Source organism: Lissotriton vulgaris, chromosome 5 (genome assembly GCF_964263255.1).
Source record: "Lissotriton vulgaris chromosome 5, aLisVul1.2, whole genome shotgun sequence".
Lineage (NCBI taxonomy): Eukaryota > Metazoa > Chordata > Amphibia > Caudata > Salamandridae > Lissotriton > Lissotriton vulgaris.
Genome location: NC_141693.1, coordinates 1,886,279,678 through 1,886,305,119, shown reverse-complemented (window position 1 = coordinate 1,886,305,119; position 25,442 = coordinate 1,886,279,678). Strand labels below are relative to the sequence as shown.

At 46.0% G+C, this 25,442-nt stretch overlaps 1 protein-coding gene across 1 annotated transcript in view; it reads right to left on the bottom strand.

The window, feature by feature from the left end:
* Nucleotides 1–3,425: 3,425 nt before the first annotated feature.
* LOC147717627 (E3 ubiquitin-protein ligase TRIM39-like) overlaps nucleotides 3,426–25,442 on the bottom strand; it is a 213,899-nt gene continuing 191,882 nt past the window's right edge. The window contains exon 8 of the mRNA XM_086924421.1: nucleotides 3,426–3,590. The gene's annotated coding sequence lies outside the window, so the exon portion shown is untranslated. The remainder of the gene's footprint in view (nucleotides 3,591–25,442) is intronic.

The window sequence follows — 25,442 nt, the reverse complement described above, 5'->3', positions numbered from 1 at the left end:
AAACATATATGGTTTGGCATTTCAGAAATCAATATCAAAGTCAAGATTATTCCCTTAAGAAAGAGAAAAAGATATGAGTCTAAGTGAGAGAAGACTATGGAAAAGACGCAAACCCACAGTTCATATTTACCTAATTAGGAGTGAGAACTAACCCTGGCCACGGGTCAGTATGGAAAAGACGGGGACAAGGACCCTCAAGGATTTGGAATCCCAGAATGCGAGTAGACACAGCCCAAGGACAGTCAGGACAGGATACCCCTCAGGTTTTGGGTCAAGACTGGGCCTCCCAGGGTATGACCAACACCTACAGCTTCGGACAGCAACGCCTGCGTTACCCCTCTCCTGCAAGTAATCCGCCAGCAACCCCGATTGGGTTTTCGAATTTCCCAGCAAAGTGCTTCGCCAGCACTTAGGATTATTTCCACCCCTTAGGAGTTTGTGGAAAGTATGGACAGAGTGCTCCGCAGCACTCTAGATTGAGCACCTATAGAGTTCGTAGGGTCAGTGACAGGTCTGCTACTCGGACAAGTCGGACAATTTTCCTAAGCTAAACTAGGGTAGTAATACTGTTTTGGGGTCCCTCAGACCACCCACTAATGTTGCAAGTGACAGTTTCCCACATTATGATTGGTCAGGAGAGGTGGTGCGGTCATTACCACCTCCTAGAATTCGACTTTCCCATCCTAAATATTAAAATTTTCCTACCCGCCCCTTGGGTTCACGTTCCCATGCATAAGCATACAGCAGTACAGTAAAGTTCATAATAGGTAGCAACAGTATTGCTTCTTCCAAGGTGAGATTTGTTCTTCCCAGAGAGTTTCTCAGGCGCATTGTGCTTCAGGAGCCAGCTGGCTTGTTTAAGCTTCTGCGCAGTAGAGTTTTTCCCTGGTCACATGTCGGAGCCCAGCAGAGCCTCAAGTATGGCTCCACTCCCGAATTTCCCCGCCCCAGAGACGCGGTACATGAAAAGTAAGCGAGAACAAATTAAAATCACATATAAAATGATCACACTGTATACCATGATGAAATTCTAAACATCCCTTACTTTATAATAACTATAGCATTACTGTTTAGTGCGAAAAGACAGATAGGCTGAAGCAGCTGTAGCAAGCACAGAGCGTGGTGAAAGACAAGCGGCCATGTTTGCAGCAGTGCGCATGTGCAATAGATTCCCTCCAGAATGCGAGTGCGTCACATCACATGGGTATGACCGACGCATGCGCAGACCGAATTTCAGCGAAGCAGCCATTTCTTTAGTGCAAGCTTCGTTAGTATGGGAAAGACATACAAGCAAGCATCCTGGGGACACCCGCGTGTTTGGAAAAACGCTTAATAAATGACGAACAACTGGATTAATATGATTATACATTTAGGCGAGGTTCTTGTATGTGAGCAAGGCGCTTTACGTGCGAATCCTTGCTCCATCACTGACGATCCCTCCTCTTCCGCCTTCGTGGATGCCGTCCATTCGCTGTCCTACCATGGAGAACGTCCTTCTTCCTGTGAGGAGGAGATGTTGGTTAATGTGAACTCCTTCCGATCCATTGGGTCCCAGCCGCGGACGTTGGAGAGTGGTAGACCATGGAACAGGCACGGTGAGTTACCGGCCCATATCCGGTCATCCCCCTCACAGTCATGTATTATGCTAGGTTGTCAGTACAGGGATTAGATCTGTTTTATTCCTAAATGGGATTCAAACGTGCAATTAGTCAACCTACTATAGGCAGGGCTAGGCACATTCCCTGCTGAGCACCAGGGTAACCTTGCGTGTGATGGTCCCCTTTTACAAATACACATAACAGATTCGAGAACAGTTCTAGATGTTGAGAACTTGTGTTTCATCGAATCATATTTGTATTATGAATTCACTCTCGGTTTCTCAAACCAGCAACTCTTGACCTGTCTTGCAACACTTCAAATTTCACTTAACTGTCTTCAAAACACATGACCCTAACCCTAAAAAAAAAAAGACATTGTTTTGAGTCAAATTATATCTTCATGCCAAAACTGGATTATTATTTCTATGTTTATGTTTAGATGCTTATAAAGCGTTCGATTGCCGTGGTGTCTTGGCGCTGAGAAGTGTGGGTGGAGAGGACTATTGTGTTCAGGCCTATATGGCTGTAAACAACGAGGGTTTAAGACTCTTCCTAAAGAGCTGAAGGTTAGGTTGAAGCTTCAGGGGGAGCGGCAGTTTGTTCCAAAGTTTTGCTGCACAGTGCGTGATTGCTCTGCCCCCCCCCCATCTCGCCCACCTTACTTTTGTAGTTTTAATAAGGCCAGAACTAGCCGATCTGAGGTTGCAAATAGGAACATAAGGTGTGAAAAGATTTTGGAGGTCCTCGGCGCCACTGTGATGGATTGCCTTATGCACCAGGGTTAAGGTTTTGAATTTGATGTGCTGCCAGTGCAGCAGTTTGATGCCGGCCGAGGTTGACTGACCTCTGGGGATTCCCAGCGGGAGTCTTGCTGCAGCATTTTGCAGAGACTGCAGTTTTTGCTGCTGGTATTTATCGATTCCCAAAAATAGGGCATTGCAATAATCCAGTTTGGATAGGAAAAGAGCAACCATCACTGTCTTTTGAGGCTCTTGCGGGATATAGGGGAAGATTTTTCTCAGAGTTTTTAAGAGAAAAAAAACACGATAAAATAAGGCTATTTATCTGGGGGCCAAAATTCAGTATACCATCGAAAATGATCCCCAGGTTTCTGACCTTCTCTACTGGAAAGGGGCAGTCTCCAACTTCCGGAGGCCACCAGGACCGATTCCATAGGGGCTGGCCCGACCCAAACTCCATCACCTCTGTCTTGTCTGTGTTTATTTTCAGATGGTTCTAACTCATCCAGGTCATAATTTCGGTGAGGCAAGTGTGGAACCTGGCTGCTGTGGTCTCCGGCCAATTAAGAATGGAGATGAGGAGTTGAGAGTCGTCGGCATACGAGACCATAGCAAAGCCGTGCCTCCTGACGAGATTAGCCTGAGGGGTGACGTAGAGATTTAACAGAGTTGGGGAAAGCGCAGACCCCTGCGGAACGCCACATGGGTGATAGAAGTTGTCCGGCTTCAGGCCGTTCCAGAACAACCTCTGCTCTCTTGCTTCCAGGAAGGAGGACAGGAGAGCCAGAGCAGTCCCCTCAATTCCTATATTGCACAGGTGTCTTCTGTAGCAGAAATTCCTATTGGACTTGAAACGGAAATTTCTTTTTTACTGACTTCCCCTTCATCACAGCTCCCTAGGTGTGTCTTGTCGAAATCCGATATGGCATAACTAAGCTGGACACACACATTTCTTCAGATTCATCAGTTAGTAGCAAAACAAAACATTCTTTCAAATGGAAAGTGCAAAATAACCATAACTGCAGAGTGGCACACTTAGGATTATGAATGTGTTAAAGCAACAGAACATGGGGCAGCTTCAGTCAAATGATTGCTTAGTATTTATTTTGATCAGTGACAACAATATCCTTAATGAAAGGAAAATCTACAGTCTTTAGCAGATGTTACTCTCTTCGGGTTGCTCCTCTTCCAGACCTCTGCTCATGTGTATAGATTCCTGCCAGTACACACCAGTTCTGATAGATGTCACTTTCTGAAAAACATTAAATACACAATACACTGAGGTTAGATACAGTAATGCACTTAATGGAACACAGCTTCTATTTTTTTTCTTTACCTTTCTAATATTTAGATTATGTGGTGTATTTGTTCGCTCCATTCCAAACTCTATGCACAGCATTAAGAGAGTTTCTTGTTCTATCATAATGTACAGACATTTATTAGACCATTAGAATGTTGAGAGTTCCACTAAAGCAGAGTGGACACTGTTAGAGAAGGATTTACATTTATTGTTATAGTTTTATTTAGCAGTACTCGAGTTAATATCCTACTCAGCAGGTTAAGCAGAATTTGGTGAGTGGGGGATACTAAAGCGATGGTATTACCGATGCTGACCGGTATTTCTGCGCCACAATTCTATCATTTACAATTTGTCTTACCGGAATGGGAAGTAACCACACGGTCCCGGAGATACCATAATATTGAGCAGCTGTCAACACGCTGTCAACACGGAGTCCTTGCTCTTCAATGATACTGAGATATTTAACACCAAATTAATAACAATTTAACCACTGATAAAACTAACTAGGAAATTACTAGGTCTTCACTGCAGGAATATTCATAAACTACTTACCAACTCCTAAGTGGAAACAACAGAATGGTACTGTTAGTGTAAGAATGCGGAGGCTCCCGTCAATAAAACTACTGAAACTGCAGGGCATGATGGGATATGTCTGCAGCTGGCTCCCTTAAAGAAGCAGTGTCATTTTTCAACCTAGTCAGGATGCTGCCTATCTACTTCAATTATCCTCATTTTCTTTAATTTATAAGATTGTGACCCAAAAAAAGTCACCACTTGGTTTTCAATAAAACCATTTCTCGGTTGGTTACCTCCTTTATTGATAACACACATAAAATTCATCCAATGTAGCCTGAAGATAAGTTGCAAAAATATATTTTATTCTCAAGTTCTCTTTTAGCAAAATAATTATACATGCACATATGAAAATTTATATAGATAGACAAGGTTTGTGCAGCCCACTTTTCTTTCCTTGTAGGCACGCAGGTTCCATTTTGGAGTTGCCTGCCTCCTCCCCCTGTGGGCACCATTTCACATAGGGCTTAGTCCCTTTTTAGAGCTTGCGCCTGCGTTGCAGTGCACAGCAATGCTCGCACAGCGAGAGTCTTTTTGTATGGGGTCCTGAAAGCTGCTTGTGCGTGTGATCAGGCTTTCCCCGGCTGCCATTGGGTTTAGCGTGTTTTTTTAAATAAAAATAATGCACGCTCTTGGGCAAAGGCGTGCGAATTTGCTCCGCCCATTCCCACCGGCTGCCGGCACGTGCAGCAGCGCGCGTTCGCTTCCGAGCTCCATCCCCCCACTACTCTGTGGTGCGCGCGCACCACTGGTTATTTGAGCAAACACCCTTCTCCCGATCACCCCTTCCCCTCTGACTACAGCCATGGAAGTGCATGCCCGTAGCCTGGGTCTTCAGTTAGACTGCCAACAGCCATTAAATAAGCCCCAAAGTGCAGATCCATGTGCAGCTCCGTATTTTAAAAAGGTGCAATTGTTAACACAGTAAGCCACCCATGTCTAGATTTCTTTTTTAATGAGGGGGTCAAGTAGCATTTTGAAGCTCGTAGTCTCTGAGTAAAGGCTAAAATAAACGATCTCAGAATTCCACTGGGTTTTGGCTAAAGATCCAACCCTTACGAGACGTGTCACGCATATGACGTGGGCATTTTGCAGCGGTAGTTGAGGCGACCCCTACCTCAATTTAAAAGGGTTCTTCCATGGGCTGGTTGGAAGGGTAAGGAATAAAAACATATTTCCTTTCAATGCAGTCGACTAAAATGCTCACGTATCCTAGATCCCCTTGCAGCAGTCTTCTATCAACACCAGCTTTTCTTTCAATTCTAGTAGCTGTAGACCTGAATTTAGATGAACAGGACTGCGATCCCAAATTGAAATTGTAAACCTCAACTGGATGGTCTAAATCTACTCCAACGTCTACCTAAATGTATGAATTCTTACCTCCCCTTAATCTGGACCAATGTTCCCATCCCACCAATGCACTTTACCGGACAACTAAGCACTGCCCTGCACTCCCTCCACTGCAAAGCACCACCCAGCGGCGCTCTACTCCAACATGGTTCTGCCGTGTAGCACAGTGCACTTTTCTGCGGTACCTACTTACCTACAATAATGCACTGTAAGGCGAAATTTAGTTGGTTACAAAACGCAGGGCGTTCACTACATTCACGTGTCGTCACCTCCACCTCCTAGGCAGTCTGCTGCCCTGGCACCTTAAGGCTACACCACTGTATGGGCGCCCGGTTTCTGCCCCCTATACTATAGCTACCCTGCCCCTTCTACCTCTGTCCCTCTTAAGTCAGCAGCCCCCCCTTAAACCATGTTCCATTATTACCACAACAAACCGCCCACGTCCCTGAGCCCCGTTTTCCTCCGCCCCGTGTACTTCTTTTCTACTCCCAGCTACCAGTGGCCCCTCTGCTTTCACAAATAAATCCTGCAGCGCTAGCGTCCGTTCTCGCTTCCTCTTTTTGTTGTTTTGCCTTGCTCTCACATCCTAGCCCAACCACCTTCCGAAAAACCATCTTCCTGGTTTCCCCCACTTAATCCCCACGTAACACCCTTTGTGGCACCGGCTGGTAATATTTACGACGCCTCAGGTCCAGGATCCAATGTGTGTCACGGTTTTCTCATGCAAGACCTAGCGCCTGGAAGTCCTCGTAGGCTTTGTCACCTCAATATTTTATCACAGATCTCCCGATTTTAGCATATATCGCAACGAAACGTACGCAATTGTCAACAATGGTGCTTGTGACAGTCTCCCACAATATGGCAGTCTAGCTAATTTAGAGATGACATCAACAGGTAATTATTAATTCAATATATATTAAAACATTACCTGCCATCCAAATGATTCTTATAGCTTGGGAGGCCTGAAATAGTAGGAATTGTCACACTTGTAGGAATGTGATGGTTAGCACCTGTGTGGGTACTATCATTGGGAGCAATGCCCAGACCTTTTTTGGTTTGAAAAAGAGCTTTCAGGAGTACTATTGAGTGGGACCACCCACATTTTGATTTATCAGCTGTGAGCTTCCACAGAAGGATTACTTACCCTCCAACAAGCTTTGATCACTTGATTTTTCAGCCGCTTGTTCTAGGCTGTTTATCAAGGAAAGCTGTTGTGTTTGTCCTTTCAGCCACCCAAATGTCACTGTGATGAATGGAGCTTGCCCTTTAGGGTCACACAGATGCCACTATGATGCTATTAAGACTCTTCTCCTACATTATTAGGTTGTTTGTTCTTCTCTGGTGCCATGTGTGAAAGATTATGCTCAATAAAGCGAGGCATTGTTGGTTATGGTGGCAAGACAATGACCAAGGCTATAAGCTAGATCTGCTTATTATGATAAACTCAGTGGGCCTAACCTATTGATTGTGAAATAGATATGCTAAAGGCAATAGGCATTTAAGGGTGGGCTGTCATTACTCTATTATAATCTGCAGAGAGGTATTTTATTACATAGAAGTGCAGATTTCCATTGGAAGCAAAGCTTTTAGTGTTCGTTACCACCTCTGACAAACTATGGGGTTAGAAGTTTTCTCCTGTGATAAACCTTATTAGGCCCTCTTACGAGATCAAGTATTTTGATTTGGTTACTGTTATATTGTTTACATTTTTAATTTTTAAATTTTGCTTGACTCTTGCTTTGTTTGAAATCTTATGCTCAGTACAGTAGACCTCAGTTGGTTATGGTGATAATGATGAAGCATAGAGGCCTGATTGGTTCATGGTTAAAAGATATGTCCGAAGCCATAGGTATGATTACTTTATTATTAAACATTATGACAGAAGCAATAGGCTTGGCTTATTTGTTAAAACATTTGTCAAAGCCAATAGGCTTTTTATGGTGGATTGTTATCATGCTGTCTTACAGACTGTAGACATGTATTTTATTGCATGAAATCTTGCAGGCAAGGGTTTTGGTGTTCATCATCCCTGTGGCAGACCCTGGAAAGTGAAGATTTTCAGTGTGCTAATCCTTTTTAGGCTCTTTTGAGTTGGGTGTATATTGTGTTCCCAATTGTAGTTTTGTACATATTTGTAATTTTAGAACTGTATCTATAATGTATGACAGCATCTGTGCACTTCAATACGCCTGTGTTGGTTGTCAAGCCAATTGGAAGGGCTATAGGCCTTATTGGTTCATTAGGAAAGTCTATGTCAGATTTTGTAGGTTTGATTTATTATGAAGAGTTATGAGAAAGGCAGTAATGCCTGACTTAAGTTTTGTGAAATTCACATGTTAAAGGCATTATGCCTTTAGCTGTGGCTTATTAAACTGTGGGCAAAGCCATTGGGAAGGTATTTTGTTGCATGGAATCTCACAGATTATCATACAAGGCATTGCTGTCGGTAACTTCCTCAAACGAACCATAGGGGTAGAATATTTGCAGTGTGATACTCCTTATAAGGTCCTTTTAGGAGGGATTTTACATAGTTTTGACAACTAATTTTGTACAAATTGTGTAATGTTATTACTGTGTACCTGCTGGTTGACTTGTGGGGAAGCTTTTGCTCCAAACAGTAGGTCTGCGTTGCTTATGATCAGAAGCCAATGATATAGGCCTGATTGGCTCATTGGGAAAAGTTATACCAGATGCCACAGTTCTGACTTGTTTTCATAAAAGTTACAACAAGCGCAATAAATAGGTCTCATTTATTTATTATGAACAGAGCACTCCACAACAGATTGGCAGTAGGGAACAATGTGCAAAATGGTGTGAATATATTTACTCTTTATATATCTTAACTAGTATATGCTCTAAGGTAGAGACAACCCCTACCAGAAGTTGTAACAACAGACAGATAATAATCTAAGCTAAATTACAAATACAATCTCTCAACCTGAGCAACACTAATAAGTAGAAATGTCCAGATCAATAACAGTCTTATCCAGATATTATGGGTTCTGTATCTTCTTTATTTATTCCAATCCAATTTCATAGTTCAGTCCAATCATCGGGTACAAGTCAGTCAGATTAGCTTTATTCGATTTTGATACATAAAATCATAAAAGCAACATTCATTATATACACATCATTGAGAACCATTTCATTACAATAATTAATAATAAATTAAGACATTATTAAATCAGTTCAAACGAATTGCTAGTCACTGAATACCACTGCTAAAAACACTTCATGGAAAATAATTTGGGATGGGGTTGTTGAAACCATTCTGTACATACACACTCTGATCCGGCCGATAATTAATTTCTAAACTTGTTCTTTCTAAAAAATGGTGCTTTCTCTCTAGTCTTGTATTTAAGGGCCGAGGGTAGCGGGACCTAGGGTAGAAATCATAGAGTCCCCAGACAGAGATCTGGCCATCCCCTAATTGTGGAAACCAGGTTTGTAAATAAGGCACGACCCGATCACTCCAGAATCTAACTAACACCAGGTCGCCTGGGAGATCTTTTGGAAGGGGGCCGAGCCAACCCACCCTTCTAACACTTCGAATAGCACCATCAATGTTCACTGGCAAGGGTCGGTTCCTAGACAGCCAATAGATGACCGTGTGTTTTAGATTCTCTAGTCTCTCGGTTTTTCCATTTGTAATTGGTAAAACACCAGTGAGAACACAGACAAAGGGGGCGGCCATTGGAGGCAAATGTATATGTTTAGTATAATCTAGGTTAGTAGTTTTCTCCTCATGAGGTGTGGGAACGTTTGGCACCCCTACATCAGCGATGATACTCTTGGTGGTAGTGGGCTCGATGTCGGATGACGAGGAGATACATGGGCGGTTCTGTGGGACGGTAGGTCTGTTGAGAGGGATGCTACTTCTTTGAGGAGCTAACTTAGAAACCACGGTAGCGGGTAAGGGCTGTGGTTGGCTAAGTCCTGCCAGGTTCTTATTAGGTTGAGTCGGTGCCCTAATTGAGGTCTCTATATCCCTTAACCTATCCCCTAGGGAGTTGATTCTTGCAGTCAAAGGGGATATTAGAGAGGTGACCAGGCATTTAATCAGGTCCAGAAGAGCTGCCTGGTAGGGGGGTGCAAAGGATTCAATGTTATCGCAGGCCTGGGAAGCTGTAGGTAGGGTGCTGACGGACGGTGAGGAACTTGTGCAAGGCTGTAGCAGTTTTGCTTCCCTCCCCATGCAGTTATCCCCGGAACGCTTTCTTTTGACCGTAGGAGTTTTAGGGTTCCCAAGTTGTTTGGTGTTTGCTTTTACTGACGTGGATAAGGGAGGGGCAGCCAGAATGTTATCGTTTGCATTCAATAATGAGCTAGACTGCAAATGTACGGGAAGTATTGGGCTGGAAAGGGCTTGGGGTGGGTCTGCTATGGATTCGACTGGTGCATATCGAATGTGACATAGGGCGTTCAATTCCTCCAACCAGGACAAACTTGATGCTGTGTCGGCTAGCTGCGCCACGGGGTGTTTGCAGGCTACGCTATGTGAGGGCAAACGAGTTTCTAGATCTTCCAAATCATGAATAACGGGTAATAATACCCTGTCTACATAGCAGTCTAACCTCCCCCGACTAGAGTCACTTGGGGGAATACTGGGTTTGGGAGCCCCATTAAGAGGCATGGCGAAGGTGCAGCAAACAGAGTCCCGCAAAAAGTCAATGAAAGTCCCAGTGTCTTAAGGCGACAGGATGAGCAGAGATGTAGGTCGAAGTCTCACTATACCTTGTCCAGTAGGAGCCAAGGGGGGTGGCCCGTCCCGTCCTTCTCGGTCCTCTGAGGGCCACAGAGGGCCCGCCCTTTGCCCGGGCTTAGCCCGGCGAGTCCCGTGCGCGTCCTCGCGGGACGAGGGTGCAGGCGAGTATTTATGCGCCTCCTGGCGCGTGGGAAATGCACAAAGAGCCCCTGTGGCTCCTGGGGCTTGCAGTCTGGCAAGTGGTCTGTGGCGCTGGACCGGCGGAGCAAAGCCCGGCCGGTCGGTGAGGGCGGGGGGCGGAGCTAAGCCCGGCCGCGATGCAAGGAAACACCCACGAACACCGATGGACTCTGCTGCAGGCAAGTCTTTATGCGCCTCCTGGCGCGTGGGAAATGCGCAATGAGCCCCTGTGGCTCCTGGGGCTTGCAGTCTGGCAAGTGGTCTGTGGCGCTGGACCGGCGGAGCAAAGCCCGGCCGGTCGGTGAGGGCGGGGGGCGGAGCTAAGCCCGGCCGCGATGCAAGGAAATACCCACGAACACGGGTACAAGTCATAAGGGGTTCTTCAGCATTACAAATAACCAACAGATTTTGCCAACACATGTTTCATCTGGCTCCTCAGCCAATGACTTCGTCAGGGCTAAAATTAAGCAATTTATATCCTTAACGCACATGGATATATGCCATAAAAAGTTTCACATGAGTGATCTAATTATAGGCTAAAGGAAGAGCCTACAGAGAAAAGATGGTAACCAAAGTGCTCAAAAGTAAATCACATCCCAAGTGATACACCGAATTTCTGTGACAATAAAAAATTATCTAGATATAATAGTGAGTGAAGTGAAAAGAACCAAAGAAAGAACCAACACTTGTTGTGCATAGGGTGCCACTAAAAGTATATCTATTAGTGGAAAAATAATAAGGACAAGTGAATTAAAGCTTGTGCCCCTGTTAGACCTGTCAGCCTTAGGGTGGTCTCCCCTACATTTTTGCACTTTTTGCCTCCCATTTTGACCTTACATTTTGTTGGACTTAGGACTCTGGGCGCCTCACCACTGTTAACAGTGCTGAGGTGCGGGTGCTCTCCCCTAAAAACCTTGTGAGGCTGGCATATCTGCCACAAGCCACTGCTACTGCAGTAAGGCTAATCCTCCATAGGCTAATATTGGGAACCTCTCCTTATGGGATAACTTCTGACAGGGACCTAATAAGTCTGTCATGTTTGGTCTTGTTGGACTCGGGGCGGGGAACCCTTTCCAATGATATATAGGGTTTGGGCATTACTACGCTAGGGATCCCACTTTTATAAAGTGGACCTTTTCCTGCCTACACTTAGATTAGGCTGCAGACTCCCCCCTCCCCTCTGCATACTGATAGCCTGCCTGGGTTGGGAGGTGGGAGTGGTGATTCACACCTTCTTCCCTGGGATGAGCTGTGATGGGCTGCCCACTGTAGCCTTAACGGCCTGTCTCTCGTCACTGTGACAGCTAGGTCAGGGAAGGCAGGGAACATACCAGAACTCCCTGGACTATTCCAGAAACCCCTGCCCCCAGACCCTTCCAGAGACTTCCACCACTTTCTAGCCCCTAGACTAAAAAGATATATAAGGGAGGGTCCTGGCCTCACATTCTTGTTACACTGCTGGACCTGGAAGAATCCCTGCTGGAGTGAGGACTGCTGCGCAAGAGGATTGCCACTGGGAAGGAGGCTGACTGCTCCAAGGAACTGCTGCCCCACAACCTGCTGAGCTGCCCTAATGTCTGCTGATCCTGCCCTGCATGGGAGACTGCAACATCACCACCAGAGTGTCTCCACAACATCCCAAAGGAACTACTTTACTTTGAACCACATTTTAAAGAGTGCCTTTTTGGGAGTGCACCCTTTTTAAGCTAAAGGAAACTACCTGTCCTTGGACCACAGCGTTTTAAAGACTGCCCTTTGGAACAGCAACAACACTCTCAAGATTTGCCCTGCAACACTGTGCCTGCCCTCAGCACTGCTTGCCTTGTGATCCTCCCGAGGGCTCTGTGATTGCCTCTGCTTCTGGCGCAAGCAGACTGAAACTGGCCCTGAGGTCACCGCCACTGGGACGGGAGCGCGCTGTGTAGCGCTGAGAAGCGAAGTGCTGTGTGGCAGGAGGTTCCGTCGTTGCCCCAGACTTGGAGGCACTGTAATCGCTGGACTAAAGGAGCGCTGTGTGGCCGTGACCCCCACCTGTGCAGCGCCTGCTGAGCCCAAGGCCCCAGGGGGAGAGGAGCCTCGCACCCGCGCCCGCAACCACCACCCCAGGTAAGGCCTCAGTGCAACCAGGCTGCTGCGAGGGGGCGGGGTGCGGGTTGGCCGGGTACCTGGAGTGTGAGCTTTGTGCTTGGCTGGGAACCGTCCTTCACTGACCGGCCTACGGGGGCATAATTACTTGGTAATTGACACTGGGGCATTTTTTTGCAATACCAGCAGCGCCTGGGCAGCCGCACTTCCTACACTGGGAGCATCATTTCTATGAGAGGCACACTTATTACACTACAAGGGAACTTTGGCCTAAGAACCTTCCCCCAGTGAATTTTGACCATAAGAACCTACCTCAAGTGAACTTTCGCCATCCAAGGACACTGTGAGAAAGACATTACCAGCAGGAGCCCTTGGCACACCTGAGCTTTTGGTGATTTGATCAGGCCTGGGAACTTGATTCATTCTTATTGGTTATTGATCTTGGTTAGAAACTGGAATCCTTTTTATTATTGATCAGGCCTGGGAACTGGATTCATTCTTATTGATTATTGATCTTGCTTGGAAACTAGAATTCTTTTTATTATTGATCTTGCCTAGAGCTGGATTTACCTGCTTTTGGTTCTCGCATATCTTTTAGATAAAGAAATTCTTATACAAAACTGGTGTAGTGTTCCTTTTGTGAGTGTTTTTACTGTGTCATCGCCGTTGTGTGTTGCACAAATACTTTACACATTGCCTCTGAATTTACGCCTTTTCTGCTCTGCGCCAAGCTACCAGGTCGGAAGCGGTGGTCCCTACTTGGACTAGGGTGCATACCCCTGCCAACTAGAGACCCCGGTTCTAACATTGGTGATCGAGCGGTGGGATAGGACTTGTGCTTGTGTAACACCACGCAGCGACGCAGTATACACCACAACCCTACACCTGACTCCACTGAATTTTTGTCTACCCTCTCCAATTGGCATTTTTATATTTTATTTAAACTCTCCCTGACTGGCTGCTCTTTTTAAAAGTCCTTTGGCCTAAGTCCCATTTGATTTTCTCTACGAACGTCTGAGGTCCTACCTGGCAAGATGGAATTTGAGCTGGCCAACCTGGAAACTTACACGGCAACGCAGCTCAAGGAATTCTGGGAGGAGAAAAGGGTGCCCTTTAAGCGAGGCGCTAAGAAGGCAGAGCTTCAGAAAGCCTTGAGGGCATGGGTAACGGCCCACCTAGAAGGAGATGGAGAAGGGGACGGGCAGGGAGCGGAGCAAGGGGCCACAGGAGAACTTGACTTACTGCCCTTGGTGGAAAATGGCAACTTGTTACCAGGTACAAGGGTACCTTCCAGGGCAGGCAGTAGTGTGTCAGTAAGGACCCTGTCCTCAGAGGAATTGGAGGACAGGAGAGAGGAGAGACAGTTTAGATTGGAACTCGCCAAATTGGAAAGGGAGCGTGAGAAAGAAAGGTGGGCCATGGAGGAGAGGAAACTTACCCATGAGCTCAACCTGAAGGAACTGGAAATTCGAGCCCTACAAGCAGGGACGAACAGCATCAAGAGTGGTGGCAGCATACCTACGGAAGCTTCACGTGAGTCCAGGGTCTTTATGCCTAAAGATGTGATGGCCAGTTTTAAGGTGGGGGATAATATTGATAAGTGGTTAGCTGCCTATGAGGTGTCACTAAGAGCCCATGGGGTCCCAGAGAGTCACTGGGGGGGTGGTCTGTACAAGTACATACCTCCGGAAGTTAGGGACACACTCCTTAGCCTAGAAAAGGAAGACCAGACCAACTATTCTGTTATGAAAGAAGCATTGCTTAAGAGGTTCGGTCTTACCCCTGAGAGGTATAGGCAGAGGTTTAGGAATAGCCACAAACTTCCCACACAGAACTGGGTAGATTTCCTGGACTACGCTAGTAAGGCTTTAGAGGGCTGGGTGCGGGGCAGCAATGTGCATGACTATGAAGGATTGTATAACTTGTTTTTAAGAGAGCACCTTCTAGAGAAATGTTTTCCAGAGCTGCGCCAACACCTGGTTGACCGCAAGTTGACCAATCCTGGGAAGCTTGCGGAGGAGGCGGACACCTGGGTCAGTACCAGAGTGTCCAACAAGGGTTCTGGGGGGGACTCCCAAAGGGGTGGTCAGGGTTCCCACCAGAAGAAAGAGGGGGGAGACAAAAAGAAAGAGTTCTCCAAAGGCCCCCAAAATAATTCACAAGGGAAAGGGTCTGGGTCCCAGCCCCAATCTGGCCACCAGAAGCCCACTTATCCTGACAAAGGTCAGCAGCCCAGAACTGTCCGGTGCTATGAGTGTGGTGCACTTGGACACTACAAGGGGGATCCCAAGTGTCGCAAGAGAGCACCACAGGCCACTGGAGGTAAAAACCCCGGGGTGGCTAGTGTAGCGCTTGGGGAGGAGCTGTCCCTAGATGATGGGAGTGAGGGGGCAGGGCTTGTCCTAGTGTCCCTGGGAGACAGTGAAATAGTTCCTAAGATCCATGTGCCCTCAAATACTACCAAGTATAGGCAGTGGGTCACCCTCAATGGTCGGGGGGTAGAGGCCCTGAGGGACACAGGTGCCAGCATGACTATGGTAAGGAGTCAGCTGGTGTCCCCCGAGCAAGTAATTCCCGATGCGTTCCACCCAGTTGTGATGGCTGAAAACAGGGGGGGTCATTATCCCATAGCGCAGGTTCCATTTGAGTGGGGAGGGGTTTCAGGCCTTTTAAGAGTTGCTGTGAGCCCTGCCATGCCAGTGGACTGTCTGTTAGGGAATGACCTAGAGCATACTGCCTGGAAGAAGGTAGAGCTCAAAGCGCATGTGGAGATGCTGGGGTTACCGGAGTGGATTTGTGCTACCACGCGGTCTATGGCTGCCAGGAAAGGGAGTCAGCCAGTGCTGGAGCCTGGAAAAATGGCCCAGCCAGCTGCTAAGAAGGGAGGAGCCCGAGGGCGTGGGAAGCCCGCCCCGGGACAGTCACCCCGTGAGATGAATGGGGCACCGGAGGAGGTCGCACCGGAGTCCACGGAGGGGGACGTTGCTCCCTTGGGGGACCTACCTACCCCTGCAGGGTGGCAGGTGGAAGGAGGGCCCACCAGGGAGGAGTTTTGCCGGGCACAGAAGGAGTGTCCTACCCTTGAGGGCATGAGGCGACAGGCCGAGGCCCAAGCAGCAGGCAATGCCTCCGCGAAGTATCATATTTACTGGGAGGATGGGCTCCTTTACAGTGAGCCCAAGGCTCCTGTGCATGGGTCATCAAGGGCCTTAGTGGTCCCCCAGTGCTACAGGGCCTTTCTTTTGGAATTGGCTCATGAGATCCCATTGGCAGGACACTTGGGCCAAGACAAGACCTTTGCTAGGCTTGTCCCACATGTTTATTGGCCACAGATGAGGATCTCCTCAGATACATTCTGCAGGACCTGTCTGACCTGCCAAGCTAGTGGGAAAACAGGGGCTAAGCTGAAGGCTCCCCTGGAACCACTACCTGTCGTTAGCACCCCCTTTGAGAGGGTGGGCATCGACATTGTTGGGCCTATGGATCCACCGACGTCTTCTGGTCACAGGTTTATCCTGGTTCTGGTGGACCATGCCACCCGGCACCCAGAGGCTATTCCTCTGAGAACCATCACTGCACCTGCAGTGGCCCGGGCCCTGATGGGGATTTTTACCAGAGTGGGTTTCCCCAAAGAGGTGGTGTCTGACAGGGGTACCAATTTTATGTCTGCCTACATGCAAGCCATGTGGGGTTACTTATAAGTTCTCCACCCCCTACCACCCACAGACCAATGGTCTCGTGGAGAGATTTAACAAGACCCTAAAGGGCATGATCAGAAGTCTGCCTGAGGGCCTGAGGAAAAAGTGGGACATCCTCTTGCCCTGTTTGTTGTTTTCCTACAGGGAGGTACCGCAAAAGGGAGTGGGCTTCAGCCCCTTTGAGCTTTTTTACGGTCACCCTGTTAGGGGACCTCTCAGTTTAGTGAAGGATGGGTGGGAGAAGACTCCCAAGAGGCTTCCCCAAGATGTAGTAAGCTACATGCTGGCCTTCCGCAGCCAAATGGCTAAGTTGTGGAAGCAAGCTTCTGACAACTTAGAGGCCAGCCAGGCGGTGATGAAGGAATGGTACGACCAGAATACTCACCCCGTGGAGCTAGAACCTGGACAGAAGGTGTGGGTCATGGAGCCTGGAGAGCTTAGTGCCCTCCAGGATTGCTGGACTGGCCCTTATGAGATATTGGAAAAGAAGGGTAAGGCCACTTACCTAGTGGATCTTAAGACCCCCAGGCAGCCCCACAGGGTGCTACACGCCAACCGCCTCAAACCCCATTAGAGGTCCAAGCTCACCTTACTGATGGTGAGTGATGGGGCTGAGGAAGAGGAAAGTGAACCTCTCCCGGACCTCTTCGCTTCCAAAGAGAAGGATGGATCGGTGGAGGGAGTGGTCCTCTCCCCATCCTTGACTTCTGAGCAACAGAGGGACTGTCACCAGGTCCTGGGGCAGTTCGCCTCAGTGTTTTCCCTTATCCCTGGGATCACCCACCTGTGTACCCATGACGTGGACACAGGAGACAGCCCCCCTGTCAAGTCCAAGTCTTACAGGCTGTCCAATAAAGTGAAGGCCAGCATCCAGAGTGAGGTCACTAAGATGCTGGAGTTGGGGGTGATAGAGCCCTCCAGCAGCCCTTGGTCCAGTCCGGTGGTTCTGGTACCAAAAGCTGCCCCACCGGGCACCACACCAGAACTTAGGTTCTGTGTGGATTACAGGGGACTGAACTCTGTGACCAAGACTGACGCTCATCCTATCCCGAGGGCGGATGAGCTCATTGACCGGCTGGGGGCTGCCCGATACCTGAGTACCTTTGACCTCACGTCAGGGTACTGGCAGATCGCCCTAACAGATGAAGCTAAAGAAAGGTCCGCCTTTTCCACCCCAGAGGGCCACTACCAGTTTAGAGTGATGCCCTTTGGACTGAAAAACGCTCCTGCCACCTTCCAGCGGCTGGTGAACCGGGTCCTCTCCGGTTTAGAGGGCTTCTCTGCTGCCTACCTGGACGACATAGCTGTCTTCAGTAGCAGCTGGGAGGACCATTTGGGTCACCTCCAGGAAGTGCTTCAGGCTCTGCAGCAGGCAGGCCTGACTATCAAAGCTAGCAAATGCCAGATAGGGCAGGGGTCGGTAGTCTACCTAGGACACTTGGTAGGTGGGGGCAAGGTGCAGCCCCTACAGGCCAAGATAGAAACCATCCTGGCCTGGGAGCCTCCCAAAACACAGACTGAGGACAGGGCATTCCTGGGCCTCACAGGTTACTACCGCAGATTTGTCAAGGGCTATGGCACCATTGTGGCCCCCTTGACGGAGCTAACCTCTAAGAAACAACATAGAAAAGTGATCTGGACAGAGGCTTGCCAAAAAGCCTTTGACTCTCTAAAGCAGGCCATGTGCACCGCTCCTGTGCTCAGGGCCCCTGACTTCTCCAAAGAGTTCATTGTCCAAACGCCTCAGAGCATGGCATAGGGGCAATACTTTCGCAACTCAATGAGGAGGGACGGGACCAACCAGTAGCCTTCATCTCCAGGAGGCTGCTCCCCCGAGAACAGCGGTGGAGCGCGATAGAGAGGGAAGCCTTTGCAGTGGTCTGGGCTGTAAAGAAGCTGAGGCCATATTTGTTTGGCTCCCACTTCCTGATTCAGACTGACCACCGGCCCCTCAGGTGGCTCATGCAAATGAGGGGCGAGAATACCAAACTGTTGAGGTGGTCCATTTCCCTACAGGGGATGGACTTCAGGGTGGAACACAGACCCGGAGTAGACCACGCCAATGCTGACGGTCTCTCTCTGTATTTCCGCCTTAGTGATGAGAACTCCCTGGAGGTTGGGTAGTTCTCCCCACTTTCAGCTGGGGGGGACATGTGTTAGACCTGTCAGCCTTAGGGTGGTGTACCCTACATTTTTGCCCTTTTTGCCTCCCATTTTGACCTGTGGCTCCTGGGGCTTGCAGTCTCGCAAGTGGTCTGTGGCGCTGGACCGGCGGAGCAAAGCCCGGCCGGTCGGTGAGGGCGGGGGGCGGAGCTAAGCCCGGCCGCGATGCAAGGAAATACCCACGAACAGGGGTACAAGTCATAAGGGGTTCTTCAGCATTACAAATAACCAACAGATTTTGCCAACACGTGTTTCATCTGGCTCCTCAGCCAATGACTTCGCCATGGCTAAAAGTAAGCAATTTATATCCTTAATGCACATGGATATATGCCATAAAAAGTTTCACATGAGTGATCTAATTATAGGCTAAAGGAAGAACCTACAGAGAAAAGATGGTAACCAAAGTGCTCAAAAGTAAATGACATCCCAAGTGATACACCGAATTTCTGTGACAATAAAAAATTATCTAGATATAATAGTGAGTGAAGTGAAAAGAACCAAAGAAAGAACCAACACTTGTTGTGCATAGGGTGCCACTAAAAGTATATCTATTAGTGGAAAAATAATAAGGACAAGTGAATTAAAGCTTGTGCCCCTGTTAGACCTGTCAGCCTTAGGGTGGTCTCCCCTACATTTTTGCACTTTTTGCCTCCCATTTTGACCTTACATTTTGTTGGACTTAGGACTCTGGGCGCCTCACCACTGCTAAACAGTGCTGAGGTGCGGGTGCTCTCCCCTAAAAACCTTGTGAGGCTGGCATATCTGCCACAAGCCACTGCTACTGCAGTAAGGCTAATCCTCCATAGGCTAATATTGGGAACCTCTCCTTATGGGATAACTTCTGACAGGGACCTAATAAGTCTGTCATGTTTGGTCTTGTTGGACTCGGGGCGGGGAACCCTTTCCAATGATATATAGGGTTTGGGCATTACTACGCTAGGGATCCCACTTTTATAAAGTGGACCTTTTCCTGCCTACACTTAGATTAGGCTGCAGACTCCCCCCTCCCCTCTGCATACTGATAGCCTGCCTGGGTTGGGAGGTGGGAGTGGTGATTCACACCTTCATCCCTGGGAGGAGCTGTGATGGGCTGCCCACTGTAGCCTTAACGGCCTGTCTCTCGTCACTGTGACAGCTAGGTCAGGGAAGGCAGGGAACATACCAGAACTCCCTGGACTATTCCAGAAACCCCTGCCCCCAGACCCTTCCAGAGACTTCCACCACTTTCTAGCCCCTAGACTAAAAAGATATATAAGGGAGGGTCCTGGCCTCACATTCTTGTTACACTGCTGGACCTGGAAGAATCCCTGCTGGAGTGAGGACTGCTGCGCAAGAGGATTGCCACTGGGAAGGAGGCTGACTGCTCCAAGGAACTGCTGCCCCACAACCTGCTGAGCTGCCCTAATGTCTGCTGATCCTGCCCTGCATGGGAGACTGCAACATCACCACCAGAGTGTCTCCACAACATCCCAAAGGAACTACTTTACTTTGAACCACATTTTAAAGAGTGCCTTTTTGGGACTGCACCCTTTTTAAGCTAAAGGAAACTACCTGTCCTTGGACCACAGCGTTTTAAAGACTGCCCTTTGGAACAGCAACAACACTCTCAAGATTTGCCCTGCAACACTGTGCCTGCCCTCAGCACTGCTTGCCTTGTGATCCTCCCGAGGGCTCTGTGATTGCCTCTGCTTCTGGCGCAAGCAGACTGAAACTGGCCCTGAGGTCACCGCCACTGGGACCGGAGCGCGCTGTGTAGCGCTGAGAAGCGAAGTGCTGTGTGGCAGGAGGTTCCGTCGTTGCCCCGGACTTGGAGGCACTGGAAGCGCTGTTCTAAAGGAGCGCTGTGTGGCCGTGACCCCCACCTGTGCAGTGCCTGCTGAGCCCAAGGCCCCAGGGGGAGAGGAGCCTCGCACCCGCGCCCGCAACCACCACCCCAGGTAAGGCCTCAGTGCAACCAGGCTGCTGCGCGGGGGCGGGGTGCGGGTTGGCCGGGTACCTGGAGTGTGAGCTTTGTGCTTGGCTGGGAACCGTCCTTCACTGACCGGCCTACGGGGGCATAATTACTTGGTAATTGACACTGGGGCATTTGTTTGCATTACCAGCAGCGCCTGGGCACCGCACTTCCTACACTGGGAGCATCATTTCTAGGAGAGGCACACTTATTACACTACAAGGGAACTTTGGCCTAAGAACCTTCCCCCAGTGAATTTTGACCATAAGAACCTACCTCAAGTGAACTTTCGCCATCCAAGGACACTGTGAGAAAGACATTACCAGCAGGAGCCCTTGGCACACCTGAGCTTTTGGTGATTTGATCAAGCCTGGGAACTTGATTCATTCTTATTGGTTATTGATCTTGCTTAGAAACTGGAATCCTTTTTATTATTGATCAGGCCTGGGAACTGGATTCATTCTTATTGATTATTGATCTTGCTTGGAAACTGGAATTCTTTTCATTATTGATCTTGCCTAGAGCTGGATTTACCTGCTTTTGGTTCTCGCATATCTTTTAGATAAAGAAATTCTTATTCTTATACAAAACTGGTGTAGTGTTCCTTTTGTGAGTGTTTTTACTGTGTCATCGCCGTTGTGTGTTCCACAAATACTTTACACATTGCCTCTGAAGTTACGCCTTTTCTGCTCTGCGCCAAGCTACCAGGTCGGAAGCGGTGGTCCCTACTTGGACTAGGGGGCATACCCCTGCCAACTAGAGACCCCGGTTCTAACAGCCTCTAACTACTCTCAGTCAAATTTAAACATATATCAAATTCAACTTACCAAGTTGGTTACATTTCAGGAACAATATCAAAATGAAGTAAGATTCCAAATTCAAACCGACCAGATACATATAAGATTCTTAAGAAGAGGAAATAAATTAATCAACAAAAAACACTAGTTATGATTGTTATCATGTATCTATAAAAGGATGATTAAAAGGCTAAACCTAATTGTGACCAATAGCCAGTATGCCATTAGTTTCGATAAAAATTATCTAGGATATCTAAAATATATAGTTGAAGTCTTTTTATAGTAGAGGCAGGGTATGTGTCATATTCCTTAAGGATTGTACACATTTTGATTCTATTGAAGTTACAACTAACAATCAAATACTAGCCAAAAAGAAACTCCAAAGAGACGCGAGTAACATAGAGGCTTATCTCCTAATTTGTGACTTAAAATACAATCTACCAATAACACATCACATGGTCCCGACAAGTCAAAGATTAATTATTGAGAGATGGGAGAGAACACCCGAGTAGAAACAGTTTATCGTTTATTTCTCTCTTCAAACAAATTACTGACTGCCAATATTTCGACTGATGTATTAAGTTAAATTCTAAAGGGTAAAAATAAAATCACGGAAATTAGATTACATCATATCTATATTAGTTAGAAATTATAAAGAAATTTCTATCCAAATATACCTCAAATAGGAAGAACCGGGTCACATCTAGTTGAAAAAACAAACGGTTCTTGTGACTCGATTATTGTCTTGTGTTCGAACCTAGGAAAAAGTCATAGACCAATAGTACAATATTATTACCAACATTACTAGGGTCATGTAGACATACTATTAACATCTAGGCTAAAGTCATTATCTCCCGTCTTAGTATCACACCGTAAGGACCTACCGGTAACACAAATCAGTAGTCTTGTATACATCACATGTTTACAGCGGCGTCTAGCATCGGCGCCATCTTGGGTTGGGCTTATATACCCTACCTTGTTTGGAAGTAGAGAGCGGACTTGACCTATTTCTACCGTACCATATGTGGAGATGATACTTATAAATACCGTATTAAAGCAATCCTCAATTTCTTATTTATTTCTAAAAACGAATTCTAGTAGTTAAATGAAAATTACCTATATATTCCGATCGCTATAATCAAATTTCTATTTTTGGCGGAAAAATATAAATTGGATACTAGTTCGAGTCACAAACAATATCTAACACAATCTAGGAAAAATTGACATATTCTAATAATTTAAAACCTCGTTGCCTCACATTTACATATCTCTTCGAAGATAGAAGACGGACTATTGTTCGTCAGGAAGCACCATCTTATCATGTGTAAGCTAAAAGTAAAGGAATTACGAATTCTATTCAAACAAGTTAGTATTCCCTATATGAAACCCAAGAGAAAGGAATAGGAGACATAATGATTTCTTATCCTCTTTCTCGTCCTAAAATCGGAACCATTAATTGACGGCTTCCAAAAAGAAAGGTAACATACTAGAGCATCCATAATTTCAGATTCACTTATCATCAATAAGAACAATCTAATTTGATTGGAGAAAACAACCAGCCTGAAGGGTTTTAGCGCCTCATATAAGAGATGGCTGAATATCAAGAAAAGGGTCAAAGAACCCATATAGAAAAGGAGGAAAAATAGGTGAATGGATATAACAAGTTCACAGACAGCAGCCCATCACCATTTAGCACCCATCCCATAAGTAGTATATTTGAAATAAAAAGTGGCATCATTAACACGAAGATGAGTATAGATTCTCAACAAATATATTCTCAACAGTATCACTACCTAATTATATTATTTCTCACTATAACATAGCATACGAATTACATACATTAGTACGTTGTATCTATTGTGCATTCTTATTCAGTTTGTTCCTGTTATGCTATTCATATGCAATGGAATTAAATACATCATAAGTGTGTAACTGAAGATAGAAAAACTTTACACACCCTATAAATAGCAATAATATCTGGATAACTTCTTTCACAGAGATCTAATTCATCTATTGACCCAAAAAATATTGAATTTCACTATCAATATTTATTCCCATCTCTACCGCACGAAGTCTAATTATCCAGCGTACCTCTGCCTGCCTGAGCATAAGTTATCAATTTCCTCCCCTAGCATTAATGGGGATTCTTTCTAGCCCATGAAAAGAGAAGGTAAGCTGTTTCGTTTCCTGAGGGCAGATAGCAGCATGTACACCAATTGGATATCTGGAATCCATATTTTTAAATGCCCTGAAATGTTCAGAGATGCGATCTTTCATGCTTCTGATCGTACTACCTACATAGATTTTGGAACAATTACATACAATAATGTAGACTACTTACTTAGTAGTACAATCTATATGTTGTCTAATTGTATAGGTTTTTGAGCCATTAGATCTAAAGTCCTTCTTTTCTTTAAGTGCAAACCTACACATGCTACAATTAGTGCATTTAAAAGAACCCAAATTGTGTCTATGTAACCATGTTGGATTAAATCCATCATTTTTAGGGTAGCTTGGGCTGATCAGACTGCCGATGGTTTGACCTTTTCTATATGTTACACTGGGGTTCTTTTGATACATGTTTTTGAAGTTGTGCATCCGCAGTTAATAAATGCAAATGGCGTTTTAGAATACCAAATATTTTATGGGACCATGGATGGAAATTGGTCACTAACCTTACAGGTGATTTTTTTACTTCTTTTGATTTATCCAGTTTAAGGGTGTCTATCCTAGCTAAAGCATGTGCACATTTCTTTGCTTTTGTCACAACTTTGCTATCATATCCTCTGGACAAAAATCTATTTTCCATGTCCTTGGTGACATTTTTAAAATCCTCATCCTCTGAGCAATTCCTACAAGCCCTATAGAATTCGCCATAGGGAATAGAGTTTATCTGAGTTCTTGGGTGGGCACTATCTGCATGAAGCAGTGAGTTACATGATGTCTCTTTCCTATGCATTCTACTTTTAATCTTCCCTCCTTCCACAAATAGTTCAACATCAAGAAATACAATGGATACAGCACTATAATTCATGGTAAACTTCATATTGAAACTATTATTGTTAAGGAAATCAAAGAATTGCTGCAACTCTGGTTCTCCTCCTGTCCATATCAATAGGCAGTCGTCTATGTATCTCCCAAAATACATTATGTAGCCATGCCAATGTGCACCGGATGAGCCCCAGATATGCGCCGCCTCGAACCATCCCATAAAGAGACAGGCCAGAGACGGCGCAAATCTGGAACCCATCGCGATGCCACACGTTTGTTGATACCAGTCAGTTTTAAACAAAAACACATTGTGTTCTAATATCATGCGGGCCATGTCAACCAACATATTGGAATGGTCAAGTAACTCAACAGGTCTTCTATATAGAAAGTGGCGCAGGGATTCAAGGCCCTGTGCATGAGATATATTAGTATATAGGGCGACTACATCTAAGGTCACCATAATCATTGATTCATCCCAAGGAATATCCATAATGATATTGAAAATATGCTTAGTGTCACGTATGGTGGACGGAAGATTAGCCACATAAGGCTGCAAAAAGGTGTCCACAAATTCCGAGATTTTTTCAGTAGGTCAACCTATGCCAGACACTATTGGTCTTCCTGGCGGTCTAGTGGCATTCTTATGAATCTTTGGTAAGCAGTATAGACATGGATGACGTGGTCTGTCTACTGTTAAATATTTAAATTCATCTTCATTTAGTAACCCAGAGGAGAACCATAATCTAAGTTGATCATTGATTAGTTTTCTAACTCTAAAAATAGGATTGCTGGATAGTTTTTTTATAAAAAATCTCATTGTTTAATTGGCCCAAAAGTTCGCTCTCATAGTAATTTCTATCAAGGATGACAATATTGCCACCCTTGTCAGCCCGCTTTATAATGATATCCTTATTAGATGTAATGATATCCTTATTAGATGTCAGGTGCTTGAGTGCAACTTGTTCACTAGTTGTCAAGTTATCTACATGTATCATAAATCTTTGACGAGTGAAATGTCCAGCTAACCATAACACCCCTAAAACATATGGTTTTTTCAGTGAATTTCTAAGGTTTTTTAAATGCTAATTCCTAATTATAACATGTCTGAAATCTATATTTTTTTCAGTGAATTTCAAAGGTTTTGTAAATGACAATTTTTAAATGTATTGTTATATTTATTTTTGTTATACTGATTTACTACATTTTTTTAAAACTATTTTCAGATATTTTATTTTTTAAATTACATTATAATTACATTATACATTACATTACAAATTATACTTTCTCAGAATGAATTACTTTAGTTTAAAT